Source organism: Psittacula echo (genome assembly GCF_963264785.1).
Source record: "Psittacula echo genome assembly, chromosome: 8".
NCBI classification, from domain to species: domain Eukaryota; kingdom Metazoa; phylum Chordata; class Aves; order Psittaciformes; family Psittacidae; genus Psittacula; species Psittacula echo.
In genome coordinates this window covers 7,092,387-7,114,306 of record NC_137744.1, presented here as the reverse complement: position 1 = coordinate 7,114,306, position 21,920 = coordinate 7,092,387, and the positions used below count along the sequence as shown (strand labels likewise).

The following is a 21,920-nucleotide window of genomic DNA, read 5'->3' as shown; positions in this document are numbered from 1 at the left end:
CTGGAAGCTCGGGAAGAAAACCAACAGCCAACATATTACAGCAAAGGAGGACCTCTATGGTACCCTGTGAGGGTTGAAGTCCAAGTACATTTTGATCCCACCTCCCTGTAAGTGCCCCTCATCAGATCACACTTCCTATCATGCACAAAGATGACACAGCACAGGAGCCCCTGTCCATGCTGCATCTTGAGAGATAAAGCCCCACCAAGGAGAACAAAGGTGGGGGGAAGAGGACTACAGGAGTCATCAGTATCAAGGTGGGCATTTTCATAATTTATGTGTTGAGTCATTCTTCAAATACTCATTTTCTCAAGGGAAAATGAACCTTCCCAACTTCTCTCTTAACAAAATACACCAAAATATTGGTGATGAACCCAGCAAGAAAGAATTCAGACAGTTCTAAAAGCCTGTTAACTTACTATATGAGTGGCAGATTTACTCAGGGGGGCACAGGGAGGTCTCCTGTACTTGCAGACACCCCAGTGAGGTATGTTTCATCAATGTGACTGAGCAGAAGCTCTAACACTGTGTAATTCCCATGTTACCACCACAGCTCAGTGTCACAAACCAGTGTATATCAATGTGATATTCCTTCAGCACAGTCTTTACTCCTGAAGCTGCATTCTTACTTTTGCACTCAGCCTTCTGCTTCTTGCTCTGCCCAGCTGCCCTAGTCCTGTAGCGTTCATCCTGATTCTCTTCCCTGTCCCGTCACTCCTTCTAACAGGCCTTACCATTGTCCTTAGGCTTGTCAGTCCTCTTTGCCTTTCAGCTCCTGCGCCCCTCAGACCGCATATTCCTTCTCAAACATCTCATTTATGCAGTTGATCGTATCAGTGAACAGGCAGTGGTGACAGATGATTAGTTTGAATAGACTTGTGCCAAAAAGAGCACAGCCGAAGGGAGAAAGTATGGTGTCACACTGTACAGTGGGAAGCACTGGCCCTGCTAGCCTACCCTGCTCTTCAGGAAGGTGCCTGTAGATGAGTTACATTGTTAACACCCTGAATCATTAAACAAGGCAATAATAAATATGTATTTTTCAATTCACACTCATTAATAAAGTCAAACCCATTCTAGAACTGACTATTCCCACGATTCTACTTCCCTCATCTACATTCCAGTCCAGTCCCTGAAGCTTTTCCTTTACCTCATCTGCATTTTTCCTCACTATTTTCTCTTTTCACAAATTCAATTAGTTTTGGCCACCAATTCAAAACTGCTGAAGGCTACTGGAGAACAGTGGGGGTTCTTCTGTCATCTTGTTGGCAAGGGTTGCTGTTAAAAAGTTAGCCTGAAGAATAAAAGGACAACTAAAATGAGACAAAACAATGACTGAAACTCCTACAAGGTACCTGTGGTTTGAGGGAGCTGGACAGTGGGAATAGTTATCCTGGTTTCCTCAAATCTACCCTCCTGAGACATAGACATGATAGGAGGAAGTTAAGGAGGAAGGAAGCAAAGGAGAGGGGAAAGAGAACTTTTACAGTTGGGCAGAGGGCAGACATGAGGAAAGGATCTATAATGGGAAAGAAAGGGTAAAGAAAGCACCACCATGGTCTTGTCTTGTGTCTTGCTGAACAGCTACTGCCGACTGACTGCAAATACTTGAGCCGTTTCCTGCAGCACTTTATTGTTTGTTTGCGTGCAAGCCTTTCTGCTGTGGTCTTGGCTCCCCTGTTTGGCACACTTCCTCTGTAGGGTGAACCTTATTGCCAGACATACTTCCTCCACCACAACCAGTAGAATGGACTATGAAATATTCACAGCCACATGCCTGGTTGCAGCACAAAAATGATTCCCTGAAATTGCTCACAAATGTCAAAATACATGGCATAGGAATGGCATGATGCCCTGGGGAAAGGAGCAGATAGCAGACCTCCCCCAGTCCTTCCTATGAGAGCTATACTGGGCTTGTACAGAACCCAGTATAGACAGACCCCATCTTGTCCAGCTCAGCTTTCCCTGTCATCCAGCAGATGACCCTCAGCACCTGCTGAAACAAACAAGACATCTCAAACTCCATTGTGGTCTCACTCCAAACATACAAATCCCAGAATTTATCTGTATCATCAGATTTCATTTGGGGGCAGAAGGATCTGAAAATATCTACAATGTTCTAAAAACATCAGAACCTCACCAGAAACTGCATGGAGAAATATTTTCTCATCCTGTACATTTCTCTGGCCTGCAAATTCAAAGAAATGAGGCTAACTGAAGAGTTTTCCCCACTGAACTTATTTCTATGCAATTCACATTCATTTATTAATCTTGCCATCTGAAAATACAGCTCTTTATTAGATTTGTTCTGATCTTCATTTGGAATCACTAATAGAATTTATAACCTTTGATCTGGGGGAAAACGAGCTCCAGTTCTCTGAGGCACGGATTTGCTTTCACACACAGCAAAAGTTAGCAAGAGGCTCCCCAGGAAAACAGGTATGGGTGTGATGTAAGCGTGCCACTATGTTAAGGTCAGAGAGTTACCACCAGGCACCCAAAGATCTTAACAAATCCTTGCTTTTCGCCGCCTTTGATCTAGTGAATAGCAGCAAATTCAAAACCGGTAAACCCCCCCCTTTGAGAACACTGCTGCAGGAGACCACACACTGGCGTCCAGAGTGTTAAAATCGATTAGAAACGTATGTGAATAAGACAGTCAATAACGAACCCTCTAATCAGTTCACTTTCATAATGGGACAGCAAGAAAGAAGCAAATGAGAATGGAGTTCTGGCAGTGCGCAGTGTTAGCATTCTGGCAGCATTTTCCATACACACAGATCTACCAAAATAGAAACAACAACCATCAAACCAGTTTAAAACAAATAAACTTGCTTTCACTAGAGATAATAACACTTCTCCCCACCCTGAAAAAACATCCTTTTATTTGTCAAGGCAGGAAAATAGGTCATAACAGTTTTCATAAAGCTTGGGCCATTTTCAGCCAGCTCTAACAACAATGACAAACGACAGCTGAGAGACTTAAAGCCAGTGTAGGAGGGAGGGGAGCTCTGCAGCGAGAAGGATTCGTGCTTTCCTGTATTGCACTGTTCTATTATTTCTAATTTTTGTGTTTAGAAAAGAATTCATACACACAGACATCCAGGCCTAACTTTATGCCTGTTTTCAGGCAGCTCATACCTCTGTCTCTCCTGCCTGCCCTTCTAGTTCTTTCTTATTAACTCCAATCTGTCTGAGTTAACTTCTGAATAAGCCCCAACCATAGTTTTCTTATAAGGAAAAAAAGAAGTCTGTGATAAATATGACATTCATCTGCCATTCTCCACTTAGTTTCCTTTTCCTTAGGCGCTGGGTTTGGCTGGGATAGAGTTAATTTCCTTCAGAGTAGCTGTTACGGGGCAATGGCTTGGATTTGTGCTGGAAACAGTGTTTTAGTCACTGCTGAGCAGCACTTACACACAGTCAAGGCCAGACTTCTCACCTTGTCCCACCGGGGGGAGGGGGCACAAGCACCTGGGAAGGGACACAGACAGAGGGTGAGCCCAACTGACCCAAGGTATATTCCAGACCCTATCATGTCATGCTCAGCTTTACATGCTGAGCATGTAAAGCATGTGGTGGGGATGCTGCTCAGGGACTGGCTGGGCATCTGGCAGGTTGATGGTAAGCAATTGTTTTCACTTCCATCACTTGTCTTTCTGGTGGTTTATTTTCCTCTCTATTATTTTGTTCCTTTTCCTTACAATTTATTATCATCATCATTACTATTACCATCATCACCATTATTTAAACTGTTTTATCTCAATCCATGGGTTTTGTCATTTTAACACTTCCAGTTCTCTTCCCCATTCCACTGGCTCGCTATGTACTGTACAGGAAGAGAAAACAAAGAATGGTTGTGAAAGCACAGAAGGGAAGAAGCAGGTCTGTCTGTCTCTGGTCTCCTGGAAATGCTTCTCAGCCCCTTCCTGTGCAAAGCTGGCCTCTTAGAACTAAAGGGGCAGCACCCAGACTCATTGCTACCTATCTGCCAAATCTTCTTAGGTCCCTGCTGGATTATTTGCAGCATCCAACTTGATGCCGACTTGAATCAGTTACAAGCGTCCTAATGCTCAATAAGTTAAAGATCCATAAAGACTGTGAATCTGAGTACCGAAGATTACTCATCCTTTGATCAGGATGTTACTAACTGTTAAGAAAGTCGATACAGATTATCTTCCCCGAATATAAAAAATTATCAATCTGTATTTACACTAGAAATCCAACAATGAAAACCATATTAGGGTCAAAATATCCTGCCCTCGTTTTGTTTCTTGCTAAGTATATTCCAGAGGTGTTGAATTCATCGTGGCTATCATCTCAGCTCTAGGAACAGCATCTCAGAGTACCCCTGGTCATACCTATCATGAACAAACTGTAAGTAAGTGGGTAGATATGGTACACAGTGTGTTATTTATTGCCTTTACGCCATCATGGTTAGTTTTAACAGTATTTTTCATCCCCAGGTAATCTGCCTTTCACCTAAAAAGACTCTGAGGACAATTGTGTTGATGCTGTGTGGCCGAGTCCACACCAGTGAATGAAGTTTAAGACGACCTGAGCTGCCTTCTTGCGTGTAGTAGTGCTTACAGCCAAATGGAGCTGGGCAGCAATGACCTATAAGAGCCAATTATGAAGCCAGCCATGCTCTGAACACATTTTCTAGTGCAAAACCTAGCCTTTTCTGATGCAACATTGAGTAACAGAAGACAGAAGCATCGCCTGCCATGTATATACTTCAAGCAACATCCTTTCCAGCAAAGCTGTAAGATGTCCCCATGGTGGCTACACACTGCTTAGTTCTCTTATGGACTGTTGCATTAGCTGCTCCCTGCAGCAGCAAGATTCTATCAACAATTTTCTCCTAAGTGAGTAGAAGACCTTGGTCAAGGATGATCAGATCCACTCCATCCCAGCATTAACAAAGCACAAGAGCAGAGTGAGCCAGGACCACCTTTACAGAGGCTTTGACCTGCGTTTCCAAACTGGGTTCTGCGTTTGTGCAGATTCAGTCACCTGGAGAAACCCCAGAGCACCTATCCCTAAAAATGACTCTTTCCCTAGTATCTCAAATTAGACACCCAAAGCATAAATAAATTGGCAGCACTAATATTCAACTTCCTATTTTCACTGGTAGCAGCTTTTGCAGGGATAATTTAATTCTTCTGTTTCATCTAGCATTGAGGCTTGTAAACTCCTTTGAGGATCCCTACCAGGAATTCATCAACATGAAGGATATATACTGGGAAGATCATAATCAAGTCAATCAAGGGGAGAAATTCAAAAGCTTTGCCACTAAAGGAATCAAACATAAAAGCCTCCCTGGGGGGGAAGAGGTTTATGTACCATGCCTGGCCTATGTTAAGAAAATTAAAACTCGTTTCACAACATAAAAGAGCCAAAGTGTCAAGTCACTAAAACCAGTTTCCAGTACAGATGCCCTTTTCTAGACTGGTTTATGAGGGAAATACAGATTTATAATACATTTAAAGAAACACAACTGACAAAAACATAACTAAGGGATATATACAAGGAAGACAGCAGAGAACATAAATTAAACAAGGACAATTTAAACGCAATTTAGCAGCCGTCCATGTTGCTATAACTAAAACCACTTCTGTTTATATACATGGCAAGCTTCTGACTTTTTTCAAAGGAAGTGTTTGCAGAGCAGATACTTCTAAGGAAGCTGCCCAAGGTAAAAGTTGAGGTTTGCTCTTATTATTTCCCAGAGTCTATTCAGATGGAAGGGTAGCAATGCACGAGAAAGGGAATCTGGACTACTGCTGGGTTCTGTGTGGCAATGAACGGAAAATGTACTTGGGTTTGTCACTTTTAGTTCTCCTGAACAGGCAATTCTCCTCTTTCCTCCCCCTTGTCTGGTTCAGTAATCTTGTTTTGAAAGCCCTCATATTGAAGGTGAAGCACATTTAAAATACATTGTTCAGAGCAGGATGGAAAGAAACCACTTTTCTGAAGGAGGCTGTCAATGTAACCTCCAGAAAAGGAGAACAAGATACAAACTGATTGCTACAGAATGCATGTCAAAAAACAAGGTAACATTTTCCTTGCATGCAAAAAGGATGATCTATTAGTTCCTTTCCAAAACTGTCACTCCCCTTTGAAACTGCGCCATACAGAGGGCTCAACAGAAATGAAATAGAAAATCTGGCTGAGCAGAAAAATGGGGCTCTTTAAGCTTGAGGAAGTAAGATGATCTCCAGCTTTACATTAGCAGTGTTTTGGGAAATGCAGCTACATAACTGGGTAAACATTTCGCTGCCTCCAAGAAGAGCCATAAAGAATCTGGTGGAGATTTTTCAAAGCTGCCTTAGGGGATGGATGTCTAATCCCCATTAAAATTAACAGAAACTGGCTCCTCAGATGCAGTCAATGGCTTTGAAGAATCAGCTCCGTGGGGGTAATGTGTAATATCAAAGGGTAGGGATGAGTTGTATGGTTAACTGCATCGCATGGGACTGACTTGTTTGCTTGTTTGCTTGAATAAAAAGGAAGGGGGGGAGGAAGAAAACAACAAAAATAGAGAATAATAATGATAACAACAACAACAGCAATAATAGTAGTAATAATAATAATAATAATAATAGATTGAAGTAAACACCCAGAAGATTTTTCCCAATGGGCTTTAGACACTTTAAACACTGTGGAAGGTTTTATAATGGAAACTGGAATACTCTGAGTGAACTCAAGGCTCAGATCTTTTCTGGCATGATGCTACAATTTGACAAATCATTATTGGCTGGAACACAGTTATTTATTTTGAAGTTTGCCAGTTTTCTCATTTTATTCTCTTAAGGTTAAAGAGAAGCTTTTAGATATCCAGTAAGAATGAAAGAAAATAATTACAATGTCATGTATGTAAATGGTAGGAACACGCAACTATCCAAGTGACAACCCTCTTAAGGTTGATGGGTCTTTCTCAGCATTAATAATCCTGATCACTTTGAAACCATTTCCACCAATTGGACTTAAAAAGCAATTGTGATTGAAGACTGGTCCTTTCCTTAAATTATCACAGATGGTTATGAACTGCTGTTCTTAGTAGGAATTGGTAACAGCCACTAAAACATAGAGGCAGCAACTTTAAAATTGGTAAAAAGAAAGTATTTAACGCAGAACAAGAATTGGAAGAACTCACAGACACAGGAGATAGTTGAGGAAAAGCTTATTGGATTCGTTGAAATATTAATGAGTACGTGAATAAAAATATCCACAGTTCCATAGGACCTGGTCAACAGTTCAGCCTTAGGAGTTTGTCATCATTTATTCAGGTGGGATTCCAAAAAAATACATTATATATGGGCAGTACGTTCTGTTTTCCCAGTCTTATCTAAGATACACACTTCTTTCATACTTACCTGAAACAGACACTTTTAATCTCTTGATGACCACGGTCCTTGGTCCCATTTTGCAGATTGGGAAACTCAGGCTCAGGGAGATAATGCAGTTTGCCCAAGGTCAGCAGCAAAGTCAAGGACTGGTCCTTGCTCTCCACATGTCAGCAGCTGCCTGCTCCATGTCCATGAGCAGGTCCTAGAACACATTACCCATCGCTCAGTGATGAGGTGTCCATCTCACGCTGTGCAGTGTGGGGCCAGGCACGCTCACCTCTCCCCCTGATGCCACCCGCACCAGAGGTTGGCACCATTAACCACGATGGACCTTATGTGAAGAGAGCCACATCACTGATGCAGCCACGACAGCCGGTCCCACTGCCTTTGTTATTTTAAAATCACTTGCTCTTACTTCTTGCACAGAAAACAAGCTCTTCCCTAGGAATACTCCCACAGCAAAAGATAAAATGGATTGTTCTAAGGATCAATGAGACTGATTATGTACAAAGTATTTTTCCTTTGGCCTCTTTCAATACTTGGAGGTGGTGTTTGTTGCAATGCAGAAAAACACACGTGAGTTGAAAGGAGAGATCTGACAGTATTAAGTTTCCCTTTCAATTAACAGCTCCTGCCTTCTCAGACATCCCACACTTGGTATTTCACTCAGCTTTTCTCCTGACCTCTGGCTTAAGGGTTTTATTTCTGCAGAGTAAAATGAGAGCGAGTCCATTCCTAGGTGCCAAATTGGGGTAAAAGTCACCACAAAAAACATGAATAATGCTCAACGCTACCTGAGGTAAATTAAGTCTAACTAAACAAGGCACGGCAAACAGGGTGAACTCACACGGTAAGGTGGACTTTCACACAGAAGGCAGCTATAAACTGAGTGTGGCCTGCAAATCGATCAGCCCCCTGCCTCTACCTAATGAGACCCTTTTCTTTACTGCATTTTTATAGACTTATAAAACCAGCATAGGATGGATTATATGGGCCGTCTGTCTGCCCTGTCCATCTGTCGCTATGCCATTGGTGTTCTCCCTGCAGACCAGGACAGTACTTGGCAGGAGTTGGGACTAAGGGAATATTGAGGTGATTGAGAGACTTTGAAAAAATTAACAAAACAACAGCAGAGCTGCAGCTCCTCGTGCTAAAACACTGAATTCCACCGATCCAAGTTCGTAAAAGGACTGTAAAACCAAAACGAGTCCAGGAAAACTCCTCTCTAAGTGCAGCACAACGCTTTGGCAGCCTTTTGTGTGAGCGCGCATGTGAACATCAGCCCTAATTCACATTGAAAACACAGACAGTTTCTCAGAACTCTTAATTGTAACATAATGACTTAAAAAAACAGGTTATGTCTATTTGGGTAGAATTATTTCAAAGTTCTGGGATAATGACTTCATTTAACACGCATTACACAAAAGACATTTTTGGAGCTATTCCCATAGAATCAAAGCTTTCCTGTTCACGTAACTCATTTTTGTGATTCTTTATTTTGTCAGTGTTGCTGTAAACAATGTGCTGCCCGTGGCAGGGAGGGGAGAGGAGAGACTGTTTAAGGAAAAATAGTCATCCCTCCACAGCATTTTGTAGTTACATTTACCAGCTGCATAAGTGTTCTGATAAACTGCCAAAAAGGGTCACTATAAAGCAACACTCCTTTAAAGTTTTAATCCCTATTAAAGGAAATTGTCTGGACTCTCTCCAGAAACATTTTGGGGGGTGGGGGAGAAAGGGGCAAAAGCTTCCGCAGAAGATCAAATGTTGTTGATTATAAATTCATTACCAGCATAGCTGCTAACTTCAGTAAATTAACAAGGAACTTTTATTACATCCAATCAAGCTCTTGTTAAAGATAACAAGTTCTTTTCATTCCTTGTATTTGTATAACAGTCACTTTTCTGGAACTCATCAAAGCTCTCTGCGAATCCATGCCAAAGTACCACTCTCTCTTTTAACAGCTTTAAAACAAATAATGAAACCTTATGATCACAGTGCAAAAGCACTGATTATGTTAAAATATTCCAAGAGAAAAGAGTTGGAATTATAGACAAATCTGCCCCAGTACCAGCAAAGAGGCTGATATTCCACAGCAGAAAAGTCCTAAAATGATGAGGTTTTCACACTTGTGTTTTATTGGTTTGTTTGTACAGAAAAAGCTTGGTTAAACAGCCTTTTGATGAAACCTGATAGTGTAACAAAGATCCATTCCCGTTTCACTTGACAGCAGGCTTTCACTCAAGTATTAATTGCTAAAAGGCTATTTTACATAATCAGTTTAACCATATGATTATGGGAAGAATCCCTTCTTTATCTAATAATCAAAAGTGGGAGGGAAGAATGTTTTTGCTTTGAAGCTTCTCACTAATAATACATTTTACAGCAAGTGAAGGATTTTCTAAAAACATAAGTACTTCAAAAGGAACTCTCTTGGTGACAGGCTATTGCACCGAGATCCCTTTCTTCCATGCCCTGATCTAAATCCATATTTTTCATCCATTTCATTTGTCTGCTGTCCAAGTTCACCAGTGATGAAAGAAAGCTTGCTGGAAAATATTCCAGAGCTTTCCAATGCCTACTGAAAGCAATGTCTAGACTGGACTAGTCCAATATGAGAAGTTTTCATATAAAACTTCAATGTATCCCTGCCGTAAAGTATGATAAAAGCAAACACAACTCATGAGATTCATCCCTTAGTAAAAGGCAATGCAAAACAGTTTTTCCCAGTCCCACCCCTCTAGCAGTACTAAAAGAAAATCAAACCTAATGACTAATATGTGCCTTTTTAGGTAGGTCAACTACAAATTCCTCTATGCAATTTGTCTTCTACAGTCAATCAGTAGTTTCTTGCTCATTACTGATACTGCTTGAAACTCTTTGTTCTCACAAGCTGTTTAAGTAGGAGCTTTTACTGAAAGTGCACCTCTTTTGTTTATTTCTTTTCTGTTGGCCAAAATGAAATCCTCATGCACAGAGAAGCTGAACATGAAGATGGTCATTTCTTCTCCTCCCAGTGGGACACAAGTTGTATCTGGGCAGCCTTCCATTATCTGTTGTCCCGACATAGAAGTGTTTGAAAATCCTCTGTAGAGGCACAGTCCAAAAGTCAAGAGGTGAAGCTGAGAGAGCAGCCACCTGCAGTCTTTTTATATCTGCATAATATCAAATACATTCGACTTAAAATGTTCTTGGACAGCTCTAGCATCCTGTAATTATCATGTAATGCATCCCTCCTCCCCGAAGCAGCCTAAGGTTCATTGGCTCTGCTTGGATGAAAACAGTCCTCGCTAATAAGACCAACATTATGTAATGAGCTAAAGGCCTATGGAGCAGCTCTGCAGCTCGAAGCATAAGCACCCATTTGCCTCAGGAGATCCAGTACTGCCACTGGCTTTCTGTGGAGCCTCAAGCAAGTCACTTCATCTTTGTGACATCTCCTTTGGCTGTGCAGACTGAGAAGGAAAGAGCTCTTGTGTACTCTGGTTCAGCCCTTGCTCCTAGCCCGGGTCTCTCAGCTTAGCTCAGAATATGGACAGAGCAGCTTTTTCCTTGCAGTCACACTACTAGCTGTAGTTACAGCACTGGTCGTGCTGTGTTCGCTCTTCTCCCTGAGCCTGTTCCTCTGCAGAGTCTGTTAGTGCTGATTCCTGAATAAACCAAGCTGTATACTTGGACAATGGGAAGTACTGAGGTAATTCACCATTGAACATGAGGAGAGAAAAGCCCTGGACACAATCTGAGGCTTAAGAGGTGAAAACAAGTGCCTCTACATGTTGCACTGACCATGAAAAGCCTAACTAAACTGGGTTTTACTGGCACTTCTGGAAGAAGAAGGGCTCCTTGCAGAACATCCTACCCTGTTCCCATAGCACCGGTTCTTTCCTGCAGAAAACAGCAAGACAAGACTTGGATTCAACAAGTGGTGTCCTTCCTACCCAAGGATGCGTGGTCACAGTAAGATCTAGGATGGAGAAAAAGAAAGCAGATAACTAACCTAAGAGAAGACAAGAGAACTGAAAAGAAGTTGTGCAGAACAGATGAGGGACTGATGACGGAAGAGGAATTACAGAGAATGAAGACAATTGGACTGTGCTCTCCAAAAATCTCCCATAAAGGACTATAACAATAAATTTTCCCTGTGTGCCCAAACCTGCCACAAATCAGCTCTTCTTCTTAACCTGTGTTTAAACAAATCTGCTCTCATCCAAGTTTGATGGTACATGACCTGTAACACCAAGAAAACTCAGTCAGCCTTCCCTTTAGAAACAGACCTTGCTAAAGCACCAGTCAGTGCTGACAGGGCTGCTCCTTAGGTTGGGACAGTTTTGTTCTTTACAGCAAGTAAAATGTCAAGAAAGCAACAGTGCCACAGCACGTAAAGAACATACTGAAGAGTCTGCTCACAGCAGCAGGCTGCAGAAAGAAACACTCACCAAAACTGGGCAAGTCCCCCAATGAAACACAACAGGAATATTTGGGTTTTGTATTAAAAACTTAAACCAGCCCATGAACAGCAAATATTAAATAATTAGTTGTGTGATAAGCCAGGTAACACCATAGATACATTTCCTCCTTTGAACCATACATTTATTGGCTGATGCAGGATACATAAGCATTCTAAACCTTGTACAAGTCAGGAACAATCTCTGCCATGGATATTTATCATGTGTTCAAATGCTGATTGAAATTTGAACATCTAAAACTGAAAAATGCCCTTATTAGTTATGGAAAAAAGTTTCCTTCTGATACCAACAGCAATTACACATCATTAAATACAAGCTAAAGCTCCTGTATTGTTTGTTTTTCTCCTTTCTTTGTTTGCTTTGTTTCTGCACTTGCCTTTCATCCCATTAAATTCATTGGCCAAATTAGTCACTGTTATCTGGTTTAAGAATCATTTCATAATTAACCAAATGGAAAAAAAAATCAAGTTGTTTCCAATTCCCTAAAACCCAAATCTTATCCGCCCACTCCAACATCTGCAGATGGTAAGCACAGCCTGTCTCTTCATTAATATCAATAATGTTAGTTGTTAATACCTACACACAATAATCTTTTGATCTATACTGAAACTATCTGTATGGCCTAGTTCTGCACTCATTGCTCAGGCAAAACTAGCTCTTGAATCAAAGACAGCTTAGCTCAATTAAAGGCTACAAGGAAAGAACTCTTATTTGGCTCTTGGCACTGATTGCACTGGAAGAATCCCATAAGAAGTAGCAGTGTTGTGGGGATGGATGCCTTTGTGTTCAGCAGCTGCAAGAAGGTGTCTCAACTCTGTGAGTCAGCCCTGTTCCACGGAAGCAACTACTGGTGGCAATATATGCAGACATTTTTTTGTGCAGCCAACACGTTTTCGTAGGGACTGGTTGCATTCTGCTGCATTTTGAGTGTCTCTTACATTTCAGAAGGGATATAATTAATAATAATCAAGTGTGAGGGGTATTAGAGACTGATTATTTGAAAAATAAATCAACTTCTCCTTCCCTAAAGATTGAGCCACATGAGAATACTCTTTTTAATCTACTTTGGCCTTTTTTGAAACAGATTTTAAGTCTTTGAGCTTTGTGTTTCTGAGCTTTTCTCACAAGGGGCTCAAGAACTTCTTCTGAAAACCAGGATTCTGCAGAATCAAATTCTTCTATCAGCTGAAGCTTTAGGAAAAGAAATCCTAAAACTCCTTGAAAAGCATTAGCTATTTCTGTATGTTCTACAGAGTCAGGATTCACTTCCATGCCAGCTCAAGGCCAGAGAAAAGAAAATCTCTGCAATATTTTCAGTTGGGTGCATTTCCTGCTGGACAGATTGCATTTACAATTTGATAATCTGCAATAAAGAGGCAAGACTTGAAGCAAAAGCAACAGTGAGCTTTTGAAAGTTGAAAACGTGACTTGGAGAAAGTCTTCACAATTGCTTTCAATAGTCAAAAAAATCAATGCCAGCAACACTTCCACTGAATTGAGTCAGTTAAAGCATCAGAAATTTCTAGCAACCTTTGTTCCCCAAAACACATTACAACCCCAAAAGATACGAGGTCTCAAACTATGCATTCGATATGCACCAGTGTATTCATTATCAAAAATCCACAGGGAAGAGGTAAGCGACAGACTCTCACTTTCCCACAGGCTTTTGTTATTGCTGTAGCAGGTCAGAAGTCTTCCAAACTGCCAGTCATACTCACTCCTTGTTTAAGAACAGTTTTAATTACTACAATATGAAACCTACCTTTATGCAAATACAGAGTGACTACAGGTGCTGAACTGGTTGTTACCTAATAAGAAACGGAAACCACTTGCTGTTGTACTTTTTATCCATCTCCTTATTCATCACTGACTCCCCTCCCTCTAAATGTCAGGAGCTAGGGCAGAGGCAGCTCTGTGCTTTCAGTCTGACAGTAGCAAACTCTCAAAGGCTGCTGTACAATGAAAACCTGGTCATTATAAGGACCTAAGTCCTTTCCAGTTAGTGACCCTTCACTGAGGTTGCAGGTGTGGTTTTGAGGCTCTTCCCCAAAACTTGTTTTTACTCTGCCATTCAAACAGAAATCAGTAAAAACTGCTGGTTGTGAGTTGCATCTATTTGGAGAGAAGGCAGATTGCTTTCTCTTTTTCAGTTTCACAAGGAACAGTGGCTGGAAATGTAGTTACTGAACAGAGAAAGACTCAAAAAATGACAATTGACAGAGGTACGTTTTAGTTACCACAGTAAAACGGTACACAAACTTGGCCATTAGGACATAGGCCTGCATGTTCAAGAGAAGGGCCTTGTCCAAAGATTACATCAGTGAATCAAAGTGATATGATCACTCCAATGTGGTTTTAATTGCACAGTCACCAATGGAATAAAGGTGATTCTTCCCTCTAGGGTGTAATCTACCTTTATTGCAGTAACTCAGCATTACTGTATAATTTTAATAAAACAGAACAAGTCAGACTAATCCATCATACCTCTAAAAATGACATGCACTTGCTGCCAGTTCAGTCCATGTCAAATATCAATATATAGAAGAGGTGCTGAAATTTTTATGATATATAAACCATGCTTATTCAGACATGTCCTTAGAGATAGCTAAGGTCATTTTTCTTGTATAAATTCCTAACTCAGAAGGCATATTATGAATTTTTAAAGCTAAGAGAAAAAACTGCATTTGATTATTAGATTTTCATGATTAATGTGCATCGTATCTATCACCAGACCAGGGAGAACACAGGAAAATGTATGCTCTTCATCTCTGAAAACATGCTTATACAATTCAGTTCCAAATCAAAACATAACAGATAATGTCAGTTGAACAAATCAAGGAATGATGAGCTTATGGGAAGAAAAGAGACTGCTCATGAGAACTATCAGCCAGTTTTCATCCACAGCAAGAATGTCTCAAGGTCTCTTTTTGGCCTTCAAAATCATGAGTTTTCTTGCCCAAGCCACAGTGGGTAGCTCAAAGGCTATTTATTTTCTTTCTTCCTCTAAGTTTCCAATTGAAATCCAATTGTGATATTTATTATTCCAATAGCAACTGGTGAAAAAACCCAGGAATTTTCAGGACTGAGCATACAAATGACAATTAAAAAGCTCTTGAGAATCGTTCTCCAGATCTAGTTCTCTCTCTTGACTGTATCACCTTTACCAATCTCTTCTTAGAGAGAATAGCCTTGAAACACTGTCCCTAAAGATGTTTCTAGTGAGCTAATCTCTCTTTTTACAAATTCTAACCCAGCAAACAATCACATCTTCTATGCAGCAAGGTTTGTTAACGCTCAATTCCTACACATATTTGAAGAGCTCAGTACTGTTCTTGAATAAATATAGTGGACTCTAGACACAAGCAAACATATACACAGATGCACACAAAGGCACATATGAGGCATATACCTGAGATAAAAGCAAATAGAAACATCCTCTGGTAAAAGATTCTTTCTGCTAACAAAAAGGAACATAATAGCAGTCCAAAATGAGTCATCTGCCTGCCAGTGGCTGGAGTCTTTAGATGCTGTTACCCCTCGGTAACAGCATCAGTGTGTGGTAACAAAACTTGGCCGATGGCTCGCAGGGGACCTACTGACAAATACGAATTTATATGACGGTATTTATCTTAAAACATCCATTTGCCATCAAGAAGCATATGGGAAGCAGTTATTCTGAAGCTTTGAAGGGTGCTGCAGAGTATCTTCACTGCTTCTTTCATTAAGCTTTGTCAAGGTGGTGCCCTGGTTCCATCTGAACTCCTCCGCAGGCCATGGCATAAGCAAGGGTGGTTATGCTGATGCAAATAAAAAACTTCTCCATTTAAGACATTTGGTAAATGTCCATCTGAAAATCCATAAAGACATATCTACATCCAACAGGCCACTGTGAGTCTGAATCAATCCACAGGCTTCACCTCAACCACATCAGTCGAGAACAATTTTTACATATGAAGTTCACAACCTGAAACTACAGGATATAAATAAAACCACAGAATAAGATCTTCATACCAATCATTCTGCTGTACATAGGAAGAGACAGCATTACACAGAGAGATCTAGAGAGATTTAGAACTTCTCCATTAAACTTTGGTACTTAACATTTCAAATCTGCACAGTGCTTTAGAGAACAGAACATACACAGGAAGGTTAAACTTCTGTTTGGTTAAAAAATATCCCACTAGTTTCCCCTTAAAACTCTCATTAGCCATTCATTGCTATGCAGTACATTTGTCAAGTGAGGGAAAAACCCACCAGGGCTAATGCCTTAAAATTTGCACCATCTAAACCAACACTCTTAAAGTCATGCTTAGAGAGAAGAGATTGTTCAATACCCTCTCACACTGTGTGATTGTCACTGCTCACATTACAATTAATCCCATTTGTAGGCATCAAGACAAAAATGTTGTGACTTCAGAAACCCTCAGCCACCTGCATCACACATTGACTTCAGTTTGTTTTGCAGGCATTTGTTTCAGATGGAGACTTTCTTCAGGTGTACCCAACTTCAGTCAGAGCCCCTCCACTTCTGAGTGTTCTTTCAAAGACAAATGTTGAACAGGCCTATTCCTTCCTCCTGTGCAGTGAATGGATTCTTTGAGGAAATCACAGTATTAACTGTGATACAGCTACCCTTCATTTCAAATTCTTTCACACAGAGATCACTGCTTCTGGGACCCACAGGCCCACGTATTATTCACAGACCACACACTGGGAGGAGATGCACTGACCTCAGGTCTGTTACATCACCATTAATGTTACTCCACCCAGGATCTGAATAGTTCATTTGGATGAAGTTTCAGAAGTTATCAAGAGCAGCCTGCATAATAAGCCACAAACTTGGGCTGATTCAGGTTTGAAAGTCTAAACAGTGCTCCAAGAGTCAAAGAGGTCAAACTTCCCTTACGTTTCTTTTTGGTGTTTGTTTGGGTTTTTTTTAATTCATATTCCCTGTTTTATTGCTCGGTCACAAGGAAATGAGGCAAACCTTTCATCTGTCCTCATTTATCTCATCTATCATTTAGAGGAATCATACAAAAATCCCTGCTGGATGACACAGCCTCCTGAATTCTACAAGCTGGATGGGAGACTCTGCAGTTTCCAGAGCCAGACCAGAGGGCTCTCCAGCTGAAGCAACACAAAGCAAGGGAGAAATTACTAAGGATTCCTTCCCTTGACACAGGGGATCCTTTGGGTGGATGGATGACAGAGTAACCCTCTTTACACAACAAATGCATGTCCTTCCCAGAAGGGGCCTGTCAGGCGCAGTAAGCAACTACATGGACTGCGAGCAGACACAACAATGTAGGAAGTCTTTGAGCAGCAGGATGAAGGATTGCAGCCCGGCCTTGAGTGTGTCTTCAATTAGACTAAAACCAGAATGTCACCACAATTGAGGGAACACAGAGACCTGGCTTCCATGTCCCTACCTCTTCAGATGTACTGAGCATAAACCCAGCAAGACTGAGAACCATGCTTTAGGGTTTTCATTCCTCAACCCACTTGTCCTTTCACGTGCCCATAGGACAAAAGGTGGAAGTAACAGAGAGGGTTAATGGCTTCACTACAGTTGACTGGCATTAAAGCCGGGGCAGATGTGGGCTTTAATTAGAAAGCAGCTGCACATACATAAACCACAGCAATCTCAATCCAGAGAGTGGCAGTGTGAATACAGACTCTCTTGCAAGAGCACATACCTTTAATCTGCGTTTGTCTGTGTTTTTAGACGGAAGGGGTTTCAGCAGAATTCTGTCCAGGAGCTCATAGGAGATAGAAGGAGAAAGTACAATATGTGTCTGAAAATCAGAGAAGGGTACTAAGAATGTAAACACAAAAGAATAAAAATAACCACACAGATCAAGTTACTCAGCACCAAAACAGAACAGTAAAGTTTTCCATTACCTTTCACACAACAGAGCTCTCCCACTCTGAGCAAGACTCCAGCTGTTCTCTTGGCTTTCCCCTGGGCATTGATTATGCTGGACATCCTGTGAACCCCCCATATCTGGCAATTATATCTAGAATATCCCAGCCCTTTAGGAATTCAGGTGCCCAATTTGCTAGAAATACTGCAGAGGAGGAGATCATGAACACCAGGTATACTCTGCTCATTTTTACCATGGTCCACTGGGTAGAATGTGGAGGTTCCCTTCTTGGGAAGCAGAGTGCACAGGAAGCATGGCCAGAGAAGCCAGGCAATACATATTCCCTTCACATCTGCAGGCAGCAGTAAACCCCTGCAAGCTGCTCCCTGACAACAGTATAAAAAGGAGGTTAGGCCCAGAAAGTGCATTAAGTCTGAAGCCCACAGGCTTGTTCACCCTATGTGTAAGCATATGCCTGTGTACTCCAGAAAGAACAATTTTATTGGTACTCTTCAGTATCCATGGAGGAGCGTTCATGTCCTGCCTCATCATGGGGCTGCATACGTACTGTAAATGGGTGCAATGCACTTCATGTTATCAGCTTCGCTCAGCTCTAAGAGTCTAAATCTTTAATGAAGGTAGAGAACAGGGTAACTAAGCTGGGAATTTATGTATCTCAACATACACTCCAGTAAACCATCACCCTTTCTGTCTTGAGAGATGATCCATATGCAGCCTTACTCTTTGGATGCTTACAGCCTACTAATGTTCCCACTGCACCAGTATAGGTTACTTGGATGAGAAGCCCCTGGCCCTCAAAAAGAGCTGCATGCCTCACAGACAAGATGAGAGAAGTTAGCTCTCCCATAACAGCTCTGACATACCTGATGCCAAGGCAAAGCATTCTTCTTACAGTGTCAAAAGGCAGAGACATCTTTAAAGAGAGCTGTATTGGGTTTGCATGGCAAACTTTTGGTAGTGAGGGACTACAGGGGTGGCTTCTGTGAGAAGATGCCAGAAGCTTCCCCCATGTCTGACAGAGTCAATGACAGTTGGATCCAAGATGGACCCACCACTGGCCAAGGCTGAGCCCATCAGGAACAATGGTAGCGCCTCTGGAATGATGCATTCAAGAAGGAGGTTGAAACTGCTGCCCAAGAGCAACCAGGAGAGATGAGTGAGTATATGTGAGAGAAACAGCCTTACAGACCCCAAGGTCAGAGAAGGAGGGACGAGGTGCTCCAGGCACCAGAGCAGAGGTTCTCCTGCAGCCTGCAGTGCAGCCCATGGTGAGTCAGTCTGTGTCCCTGTAGCCCATGGAGGTCCATGGTGGAGCAGATCTCCACCTGCAGCCCAGGGAGGACCCCATGGGGAAATTCTAATATTAGCTTTTGTCATTTTTCAGCTCTAACAAAGTGCCTGTTTCCATACTGATGAGGGGCCTGATTTCCAGAACCCTTGAGTATCCAGCAGTTTCTGTGGAAACTTCTATATAAGAATCTATCCTCTCACACGCAACTAAATATGCATTTGAATAGCTAAAGCTTGGCCACTCTTCTTAACAATAACATCTTGATATTTTGGTTTACATATCATAACAGCTGGGGATGGTGCAAGGCCGACCAGCAAAGTGAAGTGGGATTACCACAGAAAGCCAGTATTAATTGTATTATTGTGAAGGTCAAGGTTGGTCACCTTTCATGTGCAGGCTGTGCAGGCTGAGTATTAAAGGAGAGCAGCTCCAGCAGAACCTGACAGATTTTCTTCGCTGCAGGCAGGTGGGGAGGGGGAAGCAGAAGCAAACAGTCATTCAAAGAGGGGAAGGAAAACAGGAGGTTAAACACTCCTCTGACAGGCTGACGGGTTGAAATCATTCAGGATGACAACATTTTTAAGCTCCTTGGGCCTGCTAGCTGAGAATTTTGTCCCTTCTCCTCACAATTGCTACAAGACAAAGTGTCAGAGATGGAGATTATTGCCCAGGAGGCTGTAAAGTATAACCCCAGGAGGGGACACCAAATGGTTCCACTCTCTGACATCTTAAGGAAGATGTGACTGATTCAAAGAAATAAAACCCATTTACAAGGATTCCTTCCAATGGAGTGACAGCTTGGCAAAGGATGACACTGAGACACTTCCCCACAACGTTCACATAGAAGCATTGTGGATCTGTCCTTTTATCACAGCCTTCAAGGCAAACTCTACACACAGTTCTAACAGAGTAAACCTGGAGGACAGGTGTGGATTTCATGGGTTTGGAATTCCTGATGATTATTGCTACTGAGATTGACACTGAGCAGAAATCAACCCTCAGGTTGATCAGAAACCCACCCTTTATAATGGTAGATGAATCTGAAAATACACCTACATCGTCCTTACCTGGACCACTGCTTAATGAAGGTTATGATTCACCTTCCATTTCATTTGTGAACATGTGCCACATTTCCTTCATTCCCCAAATGTCCCAGTGACGGCTGCTGGCATTTGTGGGCACAGAAAAGCAACCAGTAAAGTAAAATATTGCAGCTTCTTCAATTCAACCTACGAGCAGGAAACAGGCATTGCGTGTGTCCGTGCTCCAGGGACCAGTTGTCAGCACCTGATATAATGCTGGCAGACTCAGCAGCACTGCAGGCATTAGTGGCCTAGTGTGAATAATTTGTGAGTGAATTATATTACCTCCAAATGAAATTTTCCTCCCCCAATCTTCAGCTATAAAATAATGTGCTGTGGCCATTTCCTAACATCCATATTGTGCCGCAGCTACTTTTTCACAGGTCTTCTTTTGTACAAAGCCCATTGAAGTGGGAGTGATGGGAAGGTCAGATTTGTTTTGGAAAAGTCCAAAAGCTCTTTTTGCAGCACAGTTATTAGGAGGACTGTGAGAAGGCCCACTGGCAATGATATATAGATAAACATCTGCATTCCTTACATACCACAATCATTTTTGCCTCAAGTAGAACTTCACACTTCCAATGTTAAACAGATTGTGCATGTGTCGATTAGACACCCAAATTCTCTCTCCCCATTTGGTGTCAGGTATCCATTTGATAATTTGCTTTTGCATTATGAAGAGCCATGACTGACTCCATGATCCCTTCTTTACATTTGTCAAAGCCCTCTTGCATGCTGAGCAAACACTTAGCCCCTTACGACACTGTATTAGCTGACTCCTTAGTCAAATAGTATTCTGCTACCTTCGAGTTACATTGCAAAGATCCCCAACTATTTTATGCACTGCCTACTTAAAAAATAAATAAAGATTGAATTACATTCCTGAGCCCAGGATCCTCTTGCACTATACAAATGTAAGTATTTAATTTGGCTTTCCCTGTTTATGTTAGTTTGTTTTAGTTGCTCTGTGTCTTACTCAACCACAAGAATGCAGTATAATTGGACTTATTCAGTACTGTGTGTCTTTGGCTGCTTTTTACTTCCCAGAAGTCAAAAAAAAAAAGGGAAGGTTTTTAAAAGAAGGTCTAAAAGTGTTTTTTGTTCTTTAGTTGTGAAACTAAAAACTAGACAAACAACCAAACGAAATTTCATACCGAGAGCCTGCAAATAAAGGCAGAGAGTTAAAAAATGAACTGATTGTATCACTGGTGAAAGGAAGCAGACTGCTAGCCTGTAGAGACTGAAGTCTGCTGCTTACCCCTGCAGAAACATATTGGACATTAGAACCGTGTGGTACTTCCTCCAGAACTCTCTTGCCAACATAAGTTGGTTTATGGCAGGTACGGGGGAGAAGAGGAAGACACCACATAACAGACAGTGATGGGGTGACCTTCCCTAGGGAAGGTTATTCCAGCCAGCGAGAAGTGGGAGGTACCAAAAACCTGTTTGAGCTCCCACTGTAGGAAATGGAAGGGCTGCTGTTGGGTGTAGAAGGAGCTGCCGCAGGTGGGAGGAGAGGCTCAGGTGATTGTCTCAGAACCTCAGCTGCAGGATGGACAGAACCAGTCCCATGGCTCCTTCGCTGGGACTGTCCATAGTGGGTGTCAGTAGATTCTGATTCCTGTGGGGTTCATTGGTCTTTCAGCAAATAAACTGTCAAAGCTTTGACACCTACTGAACTTCTGACTTTCCATCCATCCCATCATTTCATTAAATACAGACTAATTCCTTAATTCAGCTTTCTAAAACCAAGACTTTTGAAATTACAAGCTGTTATTTTTATTAGCAGGCATGACTGGCAAAACACAAGAGGCCAGTTGGAGCACATTTGTTGCTGGTGTAAA

At 41.7% G+C, this 21,920-nt stretch overlaps 1 protein-coding gene across 6 annotated transcripts in view; it reads right to left on the bottom strand.

Annotated features, from left to right (window-relative positions):
• The window catches only part of PAK3 (p21 (RAC1) activated kinase 3), a 247,338-nt gene that overhangs the window by 188,815 nt on the left and 36,603 nt on the right, over positions 1-21,920 (bottom strand). For 5 of the 6 annotated variants that reach the window (XM_080624605.1, XM_080624607.1, XM_080624610.1 and 2 more), the window contains one exon: positions 7,380-7,554. The gene's annotated coding sequence lies outside the window, so the exon portion shown is untranslated. Of the gene's footprint in view, positions 1-7,379; positions 7,555-17,514; positions 17,605-21,920 lie in introns of those variants that run through there. The other variant, XM_080624608.1, reaches the window with a different exon arrangement.